Here is a 21,518-nt window from a genome sequence, read left to right as displayed (position 1 = left end):
TTGCCTGCAACTGTGACTTTAATTCAGCTGAAATATATTTTAAACTATTAACTACCAATTACTTGTCCTTATTTTTTGGGTTTTTTCCAGTCATTAAATACTGACAAACTAGAAGTTGGTATCTTATTACCTTTTGTTTCAGTTTATATTTTCGATTTTTAAGATTTTTTTTTATCAAAAGTACTCTTTCAGAAATTGTAAAGCACTATAATTTTTAGTGAGCTCAGACCAGTTTACCAAATAACTTCAGCTGACTCTTTTATGGTTATTAAACATATACATACCTAGAGTCCCACACTACGGCTGTTTTAAAACACTTCATAGTTTCAAATAGCATTAATCACACCTCAGTAGACCTTCATAAGCTATGATACTACCACGGCACAAACCTTCTACTGGTACCCATTATAAAACCCACTCATATACAAAGGGCTAGAGATGTGACTATAATTTTAAATGTACTTTTATTTTTAACAAAGGAAGCTCAGAAATCTGAGTCATGCACACAAGTTTTAAAGTGCCACTTAACTTTCACATAACACAGTACAACCACAGAATAATAATCTCCTTTATTCCAAGAAAGGCATTTGTGTGGGAAACTAGAAAATCAAGGTCCTCTCTCTCTGAACAGTAGAACCATGCATTCTTTATATCTTTCTCTGATTAAAAAGCAAACATATTGTAGCAATCATAGAACAACCACTGGCCAATTAAAACTGAATATTGCAGCATTAATTATGTTAAGATTTCCTGACTGTCTGTACACTTTCCATATTAGGCATGAGCTCTGAATTCCACCAAAGAACTTTCTACAAAGATCAGAACTTTCTACACTTTGCCATACTAGAATTTTTTATTTGGTTGGAAGTAAATCATCAGAAACAAAATGAAGAACACTCAAAAATCTATCCTGAGATAAAATCATATTTAAAATAAAACATGCATTCTAACATTTTTCCTTCTCTATATGCCTCACCTGTCTCATTAGTCTATCCCCTTTCCATTTTGCCTCACCCTCTGTCTTTCTTCTTCATACATATATATATATATATATATATATATATATATATATATATATATATATACACACACACACCATACACACACACACACACACACACACACACACACATGTATATATATATATATATATATATATATATATATATATATATATATATATGGATCTAGGACGTTTGCTCAAATGAGCAAACGTGCGAATCCATAATAACCGAACACACTTTAACGAAAGCCCTTTTATCGAAAAAGCGCTTTCATTAAAGCGTGTTAAAAAAAACACTACATTAACATTTTAGCAGGGCGGCTTTACCCCCCCTGCACCCTATGAGGCTGTGCCCCACACTCCCCTACTTTAATATTCTCCCTCTGAGACCGCACTACAGTGGGGAAAAAGGAAATTTCCCTTAGCCACACAGTAGTACAGCCTTGTCAACAGGCATACTTATGCGAAAGTGCTTCTTCGATGAAAAGCACTTTCGCATAAGTATGCCAGGCCGTTTGGGTTTTGGTCGTTTGCTCATTCGAGCAAACGTCCGGAACCCATATATATATATAAAATTCAACCTGAAATTCAACCTGATGTCTCTCATTTTCTCCTTCTAATAATGAGTTATTGGTTCACTATTTTTTCCTCCTGTATTTATTTCTTTTTGCCTATTATCTCCATGCCATTGCCTTCCCTGCACTATTCACCAGTAGGCACCACAAGTTATTCCTTCCAGACATTTTCCTTTTCATTCTCGGGACCTGTCCTCCCTCCAGATCCACCTTATTCTTTATTTCTACTAGTTCCAGTTCCTTGTCTCTTCTTTCTGTCTCCATTTCATTTGCAAATTCCATACATCCCTTTCCAGCTGTTTATGACTAGTTCTTTTTCTCTTCTGTACATCCAAGCCCACCAGTTAGCCTTCAGCTCTAGCCTGTCTAAGCATTTTTCCCCTGATATTTCTACTTATCCATCCCCTTAGTCTTCACTGTTCTCCCTTAATTGTCTGTTTTTGAAGAATCATTTCCAATCACCCTTCATTCCTTTCCATCTAGTCCACGTATTCCCATCATTATTAATACATGGTCTGATAGAGAGAGAGAGCTTACTGTTATTTATGCTAGTCTATTTTTGCTTTCCTTCTTCATCCCATCCCCTTTTCATTTCTCTCGTTAGGTTCCTTTGTTGTATGGTATTCATTTCCTTTGATTCTTCCTTTCCTTCCTTTTTAAGGTTATATTATTATATTATAACTTCAAAACCATGTTTTCTGCTCTGTTCCCCTATCTTATCTTCCTGAAGAAATTCTAAAAAAAAATCACTGCTTTGTTTAGTAGCTATATATCACCTATGCTCCATCATATTATTCATCTTCACTCCTGACTTTTAATCATCTTTTCTTCCTTTTTTGTTAGATAATTCCCATACAAAATGGTGACCGCCTTTTCCTTTCTCCTTTGATGTGGTCTGACACACTCTTTGCATACTCTCGTATTGATAATTTGGTCTGTTCTCTCATCTTTACCTTTATTTCTAGAAAAAGGTATGTGCCCACTCTCTCCTTTCCACACTTTCACATTTATTGGCTTTGTCATCCCTTAACATTCCAGCTCACTGCTCTCAGAAGTTTACTTTTCTACTCGCTCCTTCCATACCTTCCTTTGAGCTAGATGGTCTAGCTCCCTGTATTACAATTGGGTAATGCCAGTACATATGCTCATATTGTACTACTGTTTGTATTCTGTAGCACCCAGGACCTTATTTTGTATCTCACAACTATGACTTCTCATTTTGATTCTCTCCATTTTACTTTTTCACATTCTCTTTTCATCTACCACTGTGTTCTGCCCTCTTTCACTTCTACCCTGTTCACTCATCTTGTAGACATGTTTCATTAGTATCTGCCTGGTACCCCCTTTGTGTGGAAATTATCTGTCAGCATGTTACCTTTATGCTTACTTGAATGTGTATGTGTATGTTCCCTCTATACTTACTTGCTTAATCCCGCCTTACATAGTGTATGTTTTTGCTGTAATCTTAGATGCCTTCTATCCTTGGAGCATCTTTTCCACCCCCCTGCAATATTTAGCAACCTCATTCTCAGAGTTTTAGATCCCTGGAGTGTGTGTCTCTGAGGGACTGGGATTTCTTTAAGTGTAGCATGTCCAACAGCTGTGGGTTTGACATGGCCTTGTATGTTAAGTAGAGATCGCCTCGGAGTAGACGATATGCGACAGAGTATAGCTGGAGTTTTTTAAGACGGTCAGCAAAGGGCATGAACTTTAGGTCTGTGATTCTTTTAGTGAGGTATTTCTGTGGCCTTTTCAGTTGTTGCAGATGTCTTGAGAGGTACATACCAAATGGGGCGTTGTATTCTATAATGGGTCTAATGAGGGATGAGTACAGTGGGATAATGACCTCCTTTTTTCTGGATGAAAATCCCTTAGTGATGAGGTATGCCACATAGAAGGATTTCCTGACTGTTGTGGTGATGTGGTTATCAAAGGTGAGACCACTGTCCACCTGTGTCCCTAAGTCTCTTATCACACTTTCAGTGTTTAGTGTACTGCCACCTATGTGGTAATTTATGGGTACATGTTTTTCTTTGGCTTGGCTCTGGCGACAAGCATCTGTTTCTGTAAGGCCCTTTTGTAGAGTATCCACATAATTTGGGGATTCAATAATGGCTCCCAGTTTGCAGTCATCTGCGAACTTTGTTAGCCAGAGTCCCTTAGTGTTGGCCTGTACTTCAGAGAAGTAGATGCCAAACAAGAGCGGTCCCAGGACTGAACCCTGAGGTACTCCACTTTTCACTTGTCTGGAACTGGATTTAGAGTCGGCTACTTTTACAGTGTGGGTTCTGTCACTAAGCCAGTTGGCAACCCATCGAGTGATGTAGAGATTAATGCCCAGCTTAGTAAGTCTATCTATCATACCAGAGTGTGGGATGGTGTCAAAGGCCTTGGCAATGTCCAGATAGGCTTTGTGGACCACTTTACCCACATCCACAGCTCTGGAGACTGATTCAAAGAAGTCAGTCAGGTTCAGGAGACAAGATTGGCCCTTCACAAACCCAAACTGGGTGGAGTCCAGTGTTTGAAGGTTATCGATGTCTTTGTTTATAAGTTCCATGATAATACGTTCCATGGCCTTGCAGATCAGGCTCGTCAGATCTGCTGAGATGGTAGTTCCCGGGATCCAAGTTGGATCCCCCCTTGTGGAGCTGGATAACTGTAGCTGTGCACCACTCAGTGGACATGAAGCCTAAGGTGAGGCTATGATTAAACATGACACTTAGATGAGGTGCCAGTTCATTTTGTAGTTCATGTAATACACAGCTGTCATCTGGTCCCATGGATGCTGTATTCTTAGCTTTGGAGAGGGCGTTTTTTACCTGTGAGGCAGTTATTACCAGAATTTGCCAATCTTCTGGTATTGAGGTCAGCCGTTTAGGGGGTGAGAGGGGGGTGAAGTTGGCACTGAATTGATCTGCCAGGATATTGGCAATATCCTTGGGATCAGTATATTTAATGCCATTCAGTTGCAGCTCAGAGCAGATCTGAGCATTGCCATTTAGATTCTTGACATAGTTATAGAATGCCTTGTGGTTGTCTTTGGAATCTTTGGCAATTTTTGTCATAACTATATTTGGAGGATTTTATGAGGGATCTCAGCTTCTTATTGAGGATGGTAAGGGAGTTTTTTGCATCCTGGGATTTTCCTCTTTTCTGCAACAGTTTCTTGCTTCTGTTGTAAAGTTTGTTTATGGCAAGGGACCACCAGATTGGCTTCATTTTTTTGGAGGAGAGCATTGTGGTTCTATTTGGGATGGCACAATTCATGCTTGAGTGGATGTGCTCATACAGTGCCTTAGTGTAGGATTCAGCAGTCGAACTTTCAGTTCCCTTCTGCATGGGTGTCATGAAGTTTGTTGCTTCTGACTTGAGTAGCATGAAGTTGGCTTTGGAGACGTTTTTTATGGAGGTTTCCTTACTGGGGGTGGGGGTGGGATGTGGATGTTAAGGGTGATTAGCTTATGGTCAGACCTGACCAACGAGGGGGTGACCATAGGTATGGAGCATCAATTTCCCATGTTGGTAATGACCAGGTCTAGGATATTGGAACCCCTGGTGGGACTATGGATTAGTTGATCCAGGGCATTGGAATTTATGAATTCCAAGAACTGTAGGGCAAAGGTGTTGGTACACGAGAAGTTTTTCCAGTTAATGGCAGGGTAGTTGAAATCACCCACTATTAGGGTGTTTGTTTCTATCTTAATATTTTCCAGTATGTTTAGAAAGGTGTAGTGAGAATCTTGGGGCATGGTGGGGGATCTGTAGCAAGCTACGATTTGGATTGCAGTCTTACCTAGTGTTAGTTGCACCTGGAGAATTTCAGATACATTGTGTTGGGCAACTAGCCTGGTAGTGTGAATATCCTTGGTGAATATGGACACTCCTCCACCTTAAGTGTTTCGGTCCTGGTTTGGTGGCCAAAAAGTGTGGTAAGAGTTGTAGCCTGGTATTGCAGAGGTGCTCTCTACAGCCTTGACCCAGGTCTCAGTTACTGCACAGATATCAATGTTCTCCATTTTTAGGAGTGCCTCCAGAGAGTGCATTTTGAGGTTTAGACTTCTGGCATTGAGTAGCATTACCTTCAGAATTTGCATGCTTGTACCTGTTACAGTGGTGGTTTTGTCCTTTGAACTTTGCCTAAAAAAGGCACTATAGGGGTGGCAAGAGCCTTAGCCAGTAACCTGAATCCCAGAGGCGACAGGTGCAGACCATCTCTGGCAAAGCATTGTGGTCTGTCGATCATGTCGTCCCAGGCAGACAGATACTGGATCCCCTTTGAATGACACCAGAAGCTTAGCCAATTGTTGAAGTCAATCATTTTGTCCTTATATTGTGGTATCATTCTGGGACACTGCAGTGATGGTGCTGCAGTAGCTTTGTCGCCTTATAGCAAGACATTGTCCCGTTCGATTCTCAGCTAGAGTGTCTTCTGTGTGGAGGCATACGTGAATGGGGCTTGCCTTCGTTGAAGGATGTGCATCAGGGCTGGTAACCCGGTACGTAAAAATCCATTAACAATCATTACCGGTCCAGAGTTCCGCTGTGGCAACCCCTAACCAGGACAAGCAGAAAGACACAAACATTGTGGTATCATTCTGGGCAAAGGCAGGATGCTACTCAGGGCTAGGGTCATACCTGCCTGGGCCACATGATCCGAGAGCTCTTCCATGTCTCTTTTCATGTAGTCCAGGGGGAACATCTCAAGTCATTCACTCCAACATGGACAATGACAGAGTCATATTTGTATTTGTTGTGGAGTGACTTGAGTGCATGCATTATGTGGCAGATCCTGGCACTCAACAGGCAGCTGACTGTATTTTTCTCCTTGTTCAGCCTGGTGAGTGGGACATCAGTGTGCCTGACTATAGAGTCACCTATGACTAAAGTGTTAGGTACATTGTCTTGCCTTAGGGGCTGTTGCTGGATGGCACACTGGTGTTGTGAGCTATGTGACACTTTGGTTGTGATTGGTGTTTGTTTGAATTTCAGCTTCAAAGGTCCTTGTTGCTTGGGCAGGTTACAGTTAAGGGCCTCCACATATGTGAATTTAATGTTGCTATGTGTGGGTGTTGGTGGTGTGGGTTTAGAAGGCCTATGTGTTGCTTGAGGTGTAGTGCGGGTGTTAACATTCTGCTCTTGACTGTCTAGCACAATCTTGGGTGGAGAGAGCTTTGCTTCCAGTTTAGCTATGTAAGTGCATCTCTCACAGGTTGTAGTGCTGGGTGGTAGGAGGAGAGGGTTGTCTGTGTACATGAGGCAATTGCTACATTGCCCCAGTATGCCCAGATTCACCAGGGGGACAGGAGAAATCACCGGAAGCTGACCCTTGGACATGCCTGGTTTGGTTCTTTTTTGTAAAGTACAGGAGCTGTTTTCCCTTGCCTTAGCAAGGCACTTTGCAATTATAGGCTGTTTAGTGCCTATGATTAATTTCTCCTTATTAACAAGGAGAGTTGAGTGTTTGTATCAGTTTAAGGCTTCCTAGTGCTTTCCAGCAGGTATTAGAGCAAGTGCTAGTCACAGGGATGCTTAAAGGTAAGATGAAAAAAAATGGTTTATCCTAAATGCTACAGTGTGCACTAGATAAGTTAGATGTGAAAGTAGGTAACTTAAGTTTTACCTGTCTAAAAAGTTAAGTTTTAGTGGAGAGTCACTATTTTTAAAACAGCAAGATATATTGAAAGGGGATGGTCACTTTTGTATTCTGGTACCATGGAATACAGTAGGATGGCCAATACATTTAAACAGTTGAAGGGAAGTGATTTCACAAAATGATAATTTTGTGCTTACTCACACAAGCCAGTGAAAGCAGAGAGGAAATGAAATATATGGTCAAATTAACATAAAAGGCAGCAACTCAAAAGACAGTGGTATTTAAGAACACAACAGTAAACAAGTGGGTGGGTGGGGAAAAAATTTGCCTGACTCACAAGAGACAGAGCTGTGGTCGCTTTTGAAGTTTTAATATGCAGTTAAAAGCAGAATACAAGTAAAACACAAGGTAAAGAAAACAAATCACAGTATTCAAAATATGTGGAAACACCAAAAGTACAAACTGGATACAACACAAAATTGTCACGGAAACCTTGCTCCAGTTTAAAAAGCAGCTGCAAATAAATAGAACCTGCTCCAAGCCAAATGAGATTCTTAACGTAAAATTTATTAGTCAACGTTTTCGCCTTGTTAAAAACTCAGCTCGACCTTTTAAGTGTATTGTATTTTCAATAAAGAAAGCGTATCATATGTGATTTTAAAATTAACTTAGTATTTAATTGTATGTAATATCAAAATTACACTACAATACAACACTATCTTTGTGGCAACGTAATTTTGGTGTTTATGATGAAACAGCTGACACTTTTACTGACATCACTTCCTGAAAAGTGATATAAAAGAAAAGGATTTTATTATGGTATTGTTCTCTGATGAAGCTGAGTTTTTAACAAGGCGAAAACGTTGACTAATAAATTTTACGTTAAGAATCTCATTTGGCTTGGAGCAGGTTCTATTTATTTGCAGCTGCTTTTTAAACTGGAGCAATGTTTCCGTGACAATTTTGTACAGTATTCAAAATATAAAAAGGCAATAAAGTAAGTCTTTAACTTTTTTTTTTTTCATTTTGTGTTTGGCTTGTATGGTTGGCCTTAAGTGTGGGTAAACTAGTGCGATAGCTGGGACACTAGATTTTGGAGGTATCTTTTCATTTAATCATTTTATTGCATTATTTATTTATTTGTTTGTTCATTTGTTTACTTGATTATTTTTTAATTAGATGACAGATGGGCACTGGTATGGGTTGATCCTGAAGGTGGTAACAAATATTTCACTCACCTCACTTTTGTTGTTTATTGCTATTTTTTAACCTTAAAGTACTTACACTATTATGCAGCGTGAAGTATAATGATGCAACAAAGCAAAGTCAGTTGCCAGTAGCAATCTCACCCCTAGTATCCACATTTATACTGCAGTATAAATTTCCTCTGTACCATACAATGCTGCAAGATCCACACCCTAAGATCCTCACCACTTCCCACTGGTACTAAGATGTCACATGGGGACTTGATGCTACCCATCAATAAATCTATATATTCTCTCTAAACTCTGGATGATGACTGCTATTACTGGGTGCTGATCACTCACTGCTGAGAGCAAGTAACAATGTATAATTAAATCACATTAATGGATGTTTGTCTTTAATTCCACAAGTGGAGTAAGAGGACAGAAAGATGGCCCACTTGTGGAATTTGTGTGTTGTTGATGTCATTAGTGGTTTCCTGCACTTCCTCTAGATAGAGGTAGTTGCCTGAACAATTGGTATTTTTTTATTTTGTTCTTTTTGGGCTGCAAGTAGCATGCCTGACATCTATTTTTGCATGCTACTTCCCCTACTGGAACTGATTTCCAATCTAGCCAGTTAAACTGCCTCCTGGTTGCTGTATTAGTGGTACTGTTGCTGGTTGGAATATGTCTGATGCTGTCACTTATTGTCATGTAGGTAGCTGGGCTGATCAGAATAAATAAGACAGGATTTGTGGAGTTCTTAAGCAGATCAAAGCTGTGTATCTACACTATTTTACAAAAGTAGTGTGCTTGGATTTTAGGTTGTTATATTTCCAACCCATTCATTCACCTCAGGTCAATCACAATGAAGTCTATTAATGTGCTGGCTAAGGTTAAACATTGTCACATCCTATCACATCTTATAAAAAGCAGGGCTCACGTCTGTTGTCTGTAAATGAAAAGTTGTACCTCTAGGTGAGCAAAATTGTGATGCCCTGGAGGTGTATACCACAAACAAACTTTGTAGTCATGTTACAAAGTTTACTTCTAAACACAATTGCAACTTTTTTGAGTAATTTTTATGTGCTAGTTTTTTTTATAACCAAATAAAATATTGGAAAGTAAAATATTGAAAAGTAAAATTATTAAACTACTTCTAAAAAACATGTTTTGCATCATACATCATGCATCGGTTTACCTTTACATGTGCGTAATGCACATGAATGAAATACAAAAGTCTGAAAGGACTTTTTCAAGTTTTCAGAAAGCCGAAAACAGAATGCATCGAACGTGCAATGAGCAAATGCACAGTAATGTTCGCTCAATGCAGATTCTGCATTTTTGGTGTGAGGTGCACTATAGTGGGGATCGGGAAGTGGACCCTTTCCCCACTGTAGCGCGACGTCGGAGTTAGAATAATAAAGTTGGGGGGTATGGGGGTGCAGCCCCCCTGCATTACACTTTGCCTTTGAAATGAAGTTCGAAAATCAGCGAATCTGGTTTTCGATTTGCTGATTTTTGAACTTCGGTACAAATCAGAATGACGATTTCCATCATTCCGGTTTGGACAAAGGGCCGCTGGGTAGGTTGATTTTCAACCTTTCAAAGGTAAACCCATGCATCATAGTGTTGCATTTTCTGTGTGAACAGCATTGATTCAGAAAGATCTTTTTCAGGTTCTGGACCCCCATATTAATTAAAGATAGTGGAAAGTATGAGCAGAGAATGAGTATAAGAAGATGATACTAATGGGTACAAAGGGAATATCTTGTCACCAGATACAGCTAAAAGAAAGGATGAATTATAAAGATGTGAATCAGAATTATAGCTGAATGTCTCTCAAATAACTGGGACAAAGAATGATGTTCTAAAGAAGCAGAGCACAATTTCTGTTATTATGACGACTCAGGGAATCTTCTCAAATGGCTAGACCAAAATGTGAAGTAAATGTGCTCAAATACACATTAGAACTAATGTAAATTATCACCACTCTCTGATGCATATAGCTTTCTGATGTACTAAATGTATAAGTTTTGCAAGAACAATGTTCTGTGCTTCATTTAGCAAAAACAGCTGGTAAGATTCCCATTAACCCACGTTGAGTCACTCACCAAACAACTTTCAGTACTAGAGCTCAGAATAAATTACACAATAATGGCTTATTACTGTTCAAAAATGAGTATGCTGATGGGACAGCCCAACCAACGTGCCCAATGTCAGTCCAGCATATAACAATAGAAAAAGGGCTGGCTGCTGAAATACGACTGAGCAGCCAGACTTGCTACTGGCAAATTCTTGGAAAAGAGAGCAAAATACAAATAAAAGCAGGTATGGTGTGCAAAACTAAAGAAAGAGAAATGTTCTTGATTTTCTTTGTATTTCTGCATTCTCCTACAAAAATCTCAGCTGTCATATCTCTCAACTGTCCAGATTTACACAGAATGTCTAGATTTGTGTCTCATAGTTTTATTCTGTTCTTCACAAAACCTGTAGTTTTCTGGCAAGCCACTTGTGATTGTAGTCATTAAATAATGACAGACACTTCAGGTTCAGGCTTCATATCCTTCAGAAAATGCACATTAACACAAAACCTCTTATTCCAGCACCTTCCTGAGTATATAACAGCAATATTTAAAATATATCCCTATTTTTGGACCTTTGTCCAAATGTTTGGCTTTGTCCAGATTTTTTGCATTAAAGGGTTAGAAGGTATGTCATCAGGGAACAAAAAAAACCCCAAAAACAACAACGGAGATTCTCTTTTCTCCATTGCTTCTCCTGAACTGCACTGATGTACTGTGCAAGCATGGAAACTTAACTCCCACACACATGGGCAGTACCTCATTAAAGAAGGAAGAACAAGAAGTAACACTACAGCACCCTCATACAAAGACATTATTTAAGAAAAGTAAGCAATTTCTTTCTTAAATAATGTTGTTGTATAATAGCAGTAATCCATAACTTGGTGTTGTTATCATAGGATTTACCTGTGGGTGACTTTGTTAATCACTCGGGCTTCACCCTCATGATCAAACCACACCAACTGTGAGTAATTTCTGATATACCCATACCCAGTCATCAATTATTGCTTAATTATTGCACTCATTTAGGTTAGTATTTAGCAGAGTTTAATCTGGGGAGATTGGTGGATATATTTAACAGTTACGTGCTTAAACTGAATGTGCTTAAAAATAACTCCAATGGAATGACTAGAGTACAATGACTGCAGCAGTTACTTTATGCTGTGATTTTTTCCTCTTAATGCGGGCAACAGGCACTGTCATCTCACAACTGTGTATTTGTCACTGTCCAACAAAACAATCCAGCTGCATGTCGTTCATTTTCTGAGCAGTAAATCAGATTACTATGTCCAAATTGTGTTACTAGCTTCTTTCTTGCCCTCATTTCAGAAAGGTAAAGGTAACTCCACAGATGCCAAGTGGACAATAGACAAAAGTGGCACTACAGACACCTACTTATTTCCTGAAAGGACATGGCACTGTTCACTTATGCTCCTTCGGCCTCCACCCCTTCTATTCCAAGACAACGGTTCCACTGAGGTAAGGAAGGTAAAACAATAAGCGCCATACAAAGGCTCAGTATATTTTGTCATTCTTTGTCATGCTGCATGATTTCTAAACAGTGAATACCCAAACCTCATCCTAGAGGTTCTTCTGCTGAGTGAACAGACCATCAGTCTAAATGATTGTCCTGCATATTTTGAGGTGAGAGTGGGAGGCACTTCCATCTTTGTCAGTGACTGGTAAACCCTATTCTCAAAAAGTTATATATCAACATACCTTTTTACTTTTCTTTTCTGCATCTCCATACAATGTACTGCCAGACATATTGTGACACACTTGCTGTAGTTGCATATTATGTATATTGACCAGATTGGAGCTTGGTTCCTATGTTAATATAAGACTGATCTGTGAAGTTATTTAAGTTTAGTAAATTCTACTGAAATTAAGTGGGGGGAGCATAACACACACACACACACACACACACACACACACACACACACACACACACACACACACACTTTTACTCATGAAATACACATGCACATTTTCCCATTGCATAAAAATAAATGATATCTATCTTCCAAATTGCCATTTTGGATTGTTGACCTCCTGTTCATATCTTGGCTGGAATGTATAGTAGAGAGCATTCTGATTCCACCTTACTTTACATTGTCTGCCACAATACTACTGAAAGAACTGACAGGGGAGAAATGGAGGTTCCCTATCAGAAGAGCGAACGCTGAAAATAGCAAATGCTCTTGTGTCAAATTGTAAAGTTCGAAAGTTGAGAATGTTGAAGTCATGGAACAGTGATTTTTTTCCCAAGGAAAAAAATTGCTGGGTCTTTCTTGGGACTTCGTTGTTTTCTCCACTGTGGTGCAGGGGTGTGTGAGGGGGGTGAAGCCCCCCACTTTACCACTTTAATTTTTTGTATATTTTCTTTTTTTTTTTTTTTTTTTTTTTGGGATCAGCAATTTTTTTCCCTGAGAAAAAAATTTGCTTATCCGTGACTTCGGCATTTTTGGCTTTCGAGAACTTTATAGTTCAACAGAATAGCATTCGCTATTTTTAGCATTCACTGTTTCTGATATAGATGCGAAATGGAGAGGGGGAGCTTCACCATGGAATGAGGAGCAGGGTTTTCAGAAAGTACGTGATGTGAAACAAATCCACTTCATGCTCTATTTCACCTAGCAAAATTCTTGGTATGCAACTAGCATGGAACTATAGCATCTGTTTCATAAAAGCAATTAGAATTAAACAACATAAGGAGGGTATCACATATGTAAATGCATCTCTGTTCTCAATAATTAAAACAGATGCACTTGCTGGTAAAATATCTCAGGTAAACTAAGCAGAAACACGGGGTCACAGCAAGGCATTCTAATTAGATGTGTGTGCCACTGTTTTTTGTTTTTGTTTTTCATTTTAGTCTAGACATCTTCTCAGTAACTGAATTAAACTGCATGGACTCTGTTAGCTCCTTAAAGAAAGCAACCATCAATAAGTGAATTTTAGATGTCCTTATAGTTGCAGTTCCTGCTCTGATCTGAAAGGCAGAGTAAAAATCAAAACAGCTAATGCATAAAACATTAAAAACAAGCTATCTTGTGATCCTAAGGGCTTGTCTGCCTCTAACTTCAATAAAGGAGAACACCAATAAAATGGAATACAAATATTATCATTAATAAGGCTTAATTAATAAAAGATTAAACAGTCAGTAACATAAATTGTTTAAAGGTTGTCAAACTACAAAATGAATATTGACAATCAGCTTCTTATAGTCAGAGTCCACCAAGATTTACTACTTGGGGCCTCAAAATCCCTCTCCATGAGAGACAAATGTCTGTGATTGATGATTGTAGAGGTCTTACTTTTGACACCAGCCTTTTATAGGTGATTCACACATGACTAGATTATCACAGGATTTTGCTACCATATTATCACAGGATTATGTTACCATAATATAGTGACTTCACATGGTACTATCAAGGTCTTGCCATAATACATAGCATTGCATATGTACACTTTTGTATGTGAAATAGCCAACGGGCCACTGTGTGTGTGTGTGTGTGTGTGTGTGTGTGTGTGTGTGTGTGTGTGTGTGTGTGTGTGTGTGTGTGTGTGTGTGTGCGTGTGTGCGTGTGTGTGTCTAGCATAAAACATATTCATTTATCCTACAGTATAAGATATTTCATGCATCACACCTACCAGACTCCAGGTTATTCTATTTCTGTTCTACTTCTTTGTCTACATTAATGTGGATTACTGATGATGTTTCCATTAATTTTAGTGGCATGAACCTCGTACTTAATAAGGTGTTCATGCAAATTATCTAGCATTGCCTATTCTTTTTAAATCTTTTAGGCAGTCATCCCTCACCACTAGATTCTTCAGTGTGAAAACTGAAACTTCCCTTTCCAGTAAAGCACCTATCACCAAAGATGTAACCCAAGGATCCAAACTTGCCTCACTGCGGTTCTCCATCTTGATAAGCAAACTTCCCAGTTACCTTACTGGATTGACAATCATCTTGTATGGTAATAATATGGTAGTGCACAGATCAAGCCCCACCCAATCAGACATCCAGCAGCAACTTCCAAATGCCCCTCTCACCTTGTCCTCCAGGTTTAACAATAACAAACTGCTATTGGACTTTAACAAAACCAAATATATGTTTTTGGCACACCACAAAAACTGGCAAGCCCCCCACCCAATATTCTCATTAAAGTCATGAACGGCCAGACCAGTGAAACTACAACCGCTTTCAAATACCTATGAATCTGGCTTGATCAGACACTGAATTTATTTTATTCTCTTATAGAAGCAAAGCTAAAATTAACCACATAATTTTCTGGGCTAGAATAATCTCCCCTCACCTCTGCTATACTGCACACACATTCATAGGAAAGGGAATCCTATTGGCTCAGCTGGAGTATTAACTACCTATAATAGCTCCAGCCTCTTCCCAAAATATGACACCCCTCCATTCCCTTTCTAACAAAATCTGGCACTCAGGTTATTACCACTTCTCTAGGTTTGAACAGCATTGTGACACAATTATAAAGGCCAAGCTGGTTCTAGTCAAGCAATGAGTTACTCTGCTACTAGAGTCATTTTTTTTTCAAAGTGTACCAACTCAGTTCATACTGCCTGTCGCTGCAACCTCATCTGTCTATTCTCTGAGATCCCACTTTCAGTCAGGCCCACATTTCAAATACCAAAAAACAAAATGCAATGTACTCACCACAGCTTCTCTCTCCTGGCAGCCAGGTTCTGGCAATTTCTCCCTAACTACGTGAAGGACCTCACTAACTACTCTGACTTCAGGCTGCAACTGAAAGCCTCTCTCACAAATCAAAGTAAATGTAAATGCTTCAGTTATGACCATATCACCTAACGTCTTCTCTCTAAGGGTTCACTTGCACTAAATATTCCACCAACTACTGGCACAATGCTTATCATCTAGTGACCTCAATATACTGTATGTAAGATATATATATATATATATATATATATACATATACCCATATATATATATATATATATATATATATATCTATATATATATATATATATATATATATATATATATATATATATATATCTCAAATAATAATTGGCACTAGTATTATCTTGAATTGCTGATTCACCAACAATTCATCTTTGTATTTTTCTCATTACGTTTTTGCACCCACATTGTATCTGTGAGTCTTTATTTATACTGTTGTTAACTTTTCTGGTATCTTGATATCACCAGACTGCACCTGAAATTGGTTGTGTAAGATCAGTGCCCTACCCTGGTAAACAAACCTAAATAAATAAATAAATGGTTTATGGTACTTTTGCAGTAATGTTGAGAGATTTATGTTAATAGTATTAAACTTTGTAACTTAGTTATATATTTTAGTTTAAAGTTATTTAGCGTAGTTTTCTAGCTCTGGGACTCCCTTACTAGTAACGCCATTTCACAGTGGTCATTTAGGATTTGTGTTTTATTTTTTAACTATTTTATTTCATTTTTATATTAATACAATTAGATCCCATTTTGGGGACATAAAGTTTTGTTGGGGTTTTGTTTGTATTGAAGGTATGCATTTTTTTATCTTTTAGCATGGATGGGACTGAGCTATATTGGTAGATAGTGATGGTATAGTTGTTATAAATGTTTGACTATGCAGATACAGGATGATAAATACATGATGATGCTAGTCGGATAATGGCATACAAACATTAGCATGCCAGCTCAGATACAAGCTTTGTCACATACCTTTATTTATTTATTTAACATTTGTTTACCAGGAAAGTCCGACTTGGAACAAAGCCAATTTTTAGCAGAGGCCTGTGGAGAAATGCTCCAAAAGCATGTCTTTGAAACATGGGAGGAAACCAAAGCACCTGAAGGAAACCCACACAAATGCAGGGAGGACATGCAGACTACACACAGAAGGCACTCCAGCCGAAAATCAAACCAGAGAACCTCTTGCTGTGAGGCGACAATGCTACCACTGCACCACTGTGTGCTTTATCAGGTATCTCTTGGTAGGAAAAATAAATATATATCCTCACCTTGGACTCCAGCAATAGATAGGATAAAAAATATCTGGGATACTGTATAGATGTTTAAACATATCTACAGGCTGAATATATCATCACCTTTTTATCTATAGAGTGAAAATGCCATTGAAGCTAATGCAATGGCTGCAAACCCAGCATATTTGTGTTATTTGATAAAAGTTAAAGTAAAAGTTTGTACAATGTCACACAAAAAAGGAGTCACAGACACAAATTGTAAAATGCCATAAATCAAAAACTACAACTAATTTAACTTAAAAAAAGCTAAATAAAATAAAAAATTGAAAAACAGGCCATATTTCTCATTCATTTTAATGTAATAAGTACCTTACACACTATACATACAAAACAGAAATATTAACATCCCAAAATACCCTAACCCACCTCAGAACATCCTCAAAAACAAACACACGTTATTACTTAAAAGGTAATTAAAAAAGAAAACTGCAACTCATTTACTATAGTCTAAAATCACAACTTTACACATTACACACACAAAATCCACACACAAACCCCACAAAACAATTCCATCCTCCTGGTTCTATAAATATATGTGTGTGCATATGGGTCCTAACTGAATCACCAAAATTACATTTAATCGAACTCCAAATTACCGAGACCAATTTGCCATAAGAACAATATGCCGAACACTGACTTTGCTGAAGTTCATTTCAGTGAAATGCTGAGTATACAACAAATTCTTTTCACAGCATCATAGCACTTCCATGGAGATTGCACGTCAATTAAAATTGGGAAATCCATCCTTGTTGTCACTGTAGTGCGATCTTGGAATGGTATATATATATATATATATATATATATATATATATATATATATATATACATACACATATATATATATATGATTTACAGGGGGTGTGGAGGGCACAGCCCTCCCACTTGGGGGGAGCAGGGGGCTTGTCCCCCTGCAAAAACATTAGGAAATGTTTGTTTTTGGTGTTTATATTTTAACTGGGTGTGTTTTCAATGCGTTGTGGTACGGCAAAGTCAGTGTTCGGCATATTGCTCATAAGTTCATAGGTGTGTACTAGGCTAATGGCCCTAGCGCCTTTACAAGCCTAGCCATAGGATTATCCTGGTATCATGCCTCCCGACATTAGGTCCCAGTGCGTCTGTCAAGTAAAGCCACTGGAGTGATCTCTGGGGTGAATTTTCTATTTCCCATCTACTCATCAAGATTTCTCTTGAAGAGGTCCAGTGAGGTGCTCTGCTTGACATGTATGGGAAGTCTATTCCATAACATGGGCAGTCTCTGGGTTATGAACCTGTCCCTCCAGCATGTTCTGTTGATTGTGGTAATGAGGCTGAGGTCTCTGGAGCCTGTAGTGTGGAGGGATTGGGATTTCTTTAGATGTAGCATTTCTAACAGAGCTGGGTCAGACATGGCTTTGTAAACCAAGCAGAGATTGCCTCTAAGTAAGCGATATGAGACAGAGAATAGTTAGAGTTTTTTTAGTCTGTCCATATAGAACAAATGTTTAAGGCCTTGGATCCTCTTTGTGAGGTACCTTTGCGGCCTCTCCAGTTGGTGCAGGTGTTTAGTGAGGTACATGCCAAATGGGGCATTGTACTCAATAACTGGTCTAATGAGGGAAGAGTAGAGGGAGACAATGACCTCTTTCTTCCTGGATGCAAAACCCTTAGTAATGAGATATGCCACATAGAAGGACTTTCTTACCACAGTGGCAGTGAGGTGGTCAAAAGAGAGGTTGCTGTCAACCTGTGTTCCCAGATCTCTTATAACGCCTTCTGTGTTTAGTGGACTATCATCAATGTGATAATTCATGGGAACCAGGTTTTTCCCAAAGTGGATAACAACACATTTTTTGGCATTGAGCTTAAGGCCATGGTTCTGACACCAGTCATTGTTATCAGTGAGGCTTTTCTGTAGGATTTCAACATCACTTGGGGAGTTAATAATAGCTCCCAACTTGCAATCGTCTGCAGACTTTGTCAGCCAGAGTCCCTTCATGTTGGCCTGGACTTCAGAGAAGTAGATACCAAACAGGAGAGGACCCAGGACCAAACCCTGGGAAACTCCACTCGTGACTGGTCAGCAGTCTGACTTGGAGTCAGCTACTTCACACTGTGGGTTCTATCTGTGAGCCAGTTTGCAACCCACCTAGTGATATAGGGGTTGATGCCTAGCTTAGTGAGTTTTTCTATTATTCCTGAGTGGGGAATGGTATCAAAGGCCTTGGCCAGATCAAGGTAGGCTGTATGAACCACCTTGCCTTCATCCACAGCTCTGGTGACTGACTCAAAGAAGTTGACCAAGTTCAGCAGGCATGATCTGCCCCTCACAAAACCAAACTATGTGGGATCCAAAGTTTGGAGAGTCCCTATATCCTTGTTTATTAGGTCCATGATGATGCGTTCCATAGCTTTGCATATCAGACTCATCAGGCTAATGGGGCAATAGTTCCCAGGGCTGTAGTCACTCCACCTTTGTGGAGAGGGATGACTGTAGTAGTGCACCATTTGGTAGGGACAAAGCCTGAGGTGAGGCTGTGATTGAACAGGGCATACAGGTGAGATGCCAGTTCATGCTGTAGTTCATGTAGAACATAGGTTCATAGGTTCATAGGTTATCTGCCCTGGTTCAATTATAATTATAGCCCGATTCTGATTCTGTATGGCTTAAGCCACCCCTTGTATACTGCTTGGCCTTTTTAAGGTTTAGTTTATTGTTTTTCTGTGTTTTTTAGTGTAAGGTCATCTAATAGTGACAATCAGTAATCCCTGGGATCCGAGATTCATCCCCCTTCTTTAGAGTAGGGATTCAGGATTCACATGAACTGAACTTCTATTCTATTCAGAACTGAGCCTCTTCATTCCAGAAGCGAAGAACTGCAGTTTGTTTTATTTCTGCCTCCAGCAAGTTCTGTTTATTTCTGTTGCTGCTCTAAAGGATTTAGATTTACTGAGGGAGGGATTTAGATTTACTGATGTGGAGCATGTTAGCTTTGTATGTCATTTGACATAGCTTTGCCGCCTCAGTAGCAAGATAGTCAAGCTGAGTTTTTCAACTTTTAACTAAGCAGCATATGGCATCTGTTTGAGACCCCTCTTCTCTTGGTGAGATACTTTTGGGGTCTTTCTAATTGGGGTCTCGGGGTAAGGGCATGTGGGGTGTATGATATGCCTGATATGATGGGCCTGATGAGGCATGAATAAATTACTTGATCTAGATGTGAAGATGAAACCCTGTGATGATGAGGGTGGTGTAGAAGAAGGTCTTTCTAACCACTTTGGCAATGTGGTTTTCAAAGGAGAGATTGCTATCAACACAGCCAGGGATATTGTCAGGTCCCATAGAAGCTGTATTCCTGGCCTTGGACAGTGCTGTTTTAACCTGTGCAGCAGTAATACTGGGTGCCTGGCAATCTACTGGCATTGTAACTGGTCCCTTGGGGGGGCAGAAGGGTAAAGTTGGCACTGAATCTGTCACCTAGTATATTGGCAATATCTGTTGGCTCAGTATAGGAGGTACCATTGTGCAGTAGCTCAGAGCAAATCTTGGTATTGCCGTGGAGATTCTTTACATAACTATAGAATGCCTTGTGGTTTTCTTTACTATCTGCTGTAATTCTGTTTTCATAGCCAGCTTTAGAGGATTTGATGAGGGATCTCAACTTTTTGTTGAGGCTGATAAGGGAGTTTTTCCAGATATGGGACTTCACCTTATTCCGCATCAGTTTCCTCCTTTTGTTGTAGAGTTTGTTTATGGCAGGGGACCACCAGATTGGCTTCCTTTTTTTGGAGGAAAGGGTCTTGGTTCTGTTGGGTATGGTGAGATCCATGCATTTGTGTACGTGTTCGTACAGTGCATTGGTGTATGATTTGGTGGTCATGCAACTGATCTCCATTTGCATGGGTGCTGTGAAGTTAGCCACCTTTGTTTTTAGGAGTTAGCTTTGGAGAAGTTTTTCATGGTAGTTACCTTTGCAGGGGTAGAGATGTGGATTTCCAAGGTGATTAGTTTGTGGTTGGATCTAACCAGGGAGGAGTTGACTATTGGTGTAGAGTAATGGTCGCCCTTGTTAGTAATGACCTGGTCAAGGATGTAGTTACCTCTAGAGGGGATAAAAATGAGCTGGTCCAGGGCACTGAAATGAATGAATTCCCAGAAACGTTGGGCAAGTGTATTAGTACATGAGTAGTTTTCCCAGTAAATGGAGGGGTAGTTGAAGTCACCCAGTATGAGAGTGTTAGGGTGCACCCTAATATTCTCCAGGGTGCTTAGGAATGTGGCGTGTGAGTCTTGGGACATGGTTGGGGACCTATAGCAGGCTACAACCTGAATTTCTATCTTACCCAATGTTAGCTGCACCTGAAGTATCTCAGATGAGCTATATTGGGCTACTAGTCTGGAGGTGTGAGCATCCTTTATGAATATGGAAACACCACCACCTTTGGAGCTTTGGTCCAAGTTCTGCGGCCGAAAGGTGTGGAATGAGTTATAGCCTGGTAGCGCAGGGGTGCTTTCTGCTGCCTTGAAACAGGTCTGTGTTACAGCACAAATGTCGATGTTCTCCATTTTAAGGAGTGCTTTGAGTGCATGCATTTTTGAGATTTAGGCTTCTAGCATTGAGCAGCATGACCCTCAGATTCCATTTGTTTGTAGCTGTTACAGTGGTAATTTGGTCTTTGGAACACCACCTAAAAAAGGCACTATAGGGGTGGCAAGAGCCTTGGCCAGTATCCGGAAGCCCAGGGGTGACAGATGCAGGCCATCTCTGGTAAAGCATCAATGTCTGTCAGTCATGTCATCCCAGGCAGACAGATATTGGATCCTCTTAGAATGACTCCAGAAATTTAGCCAGTTGTTGAAATCAATCATTTTCTACTTGTACTGTGGTATCATTCTGGGTGATGGTAAGATGCTGCTCAGGGCTAGAGTCATACTCGCCTGGGCTACATAATCCAAGAGCTCCTCCATGTCTCTTTTCATGTAGTCCAATGAGGTACATCTCAGGTCATTCACATCCACATGTACAATGTTATGTGTCTCTTGATTAGTGTTGTGTTGTTTTG

This window comes from Protopterus annectens, chromosome 1.part0 (assembly GCF_019279795.1).
Source record: "Protopterus annectens isolate FY-2018-M chromosome 1.part0, PAN1.0, whole genome shotgun sequence".
Taxonomy (NCBI): Eukaryota; Metazoa; Chordata; order Ceratodontiformes; family Protopteridae; genus Protopterus; species Protopterus annectens.
Note: the sequence above shows the minus strand (reverse complement) of the source record.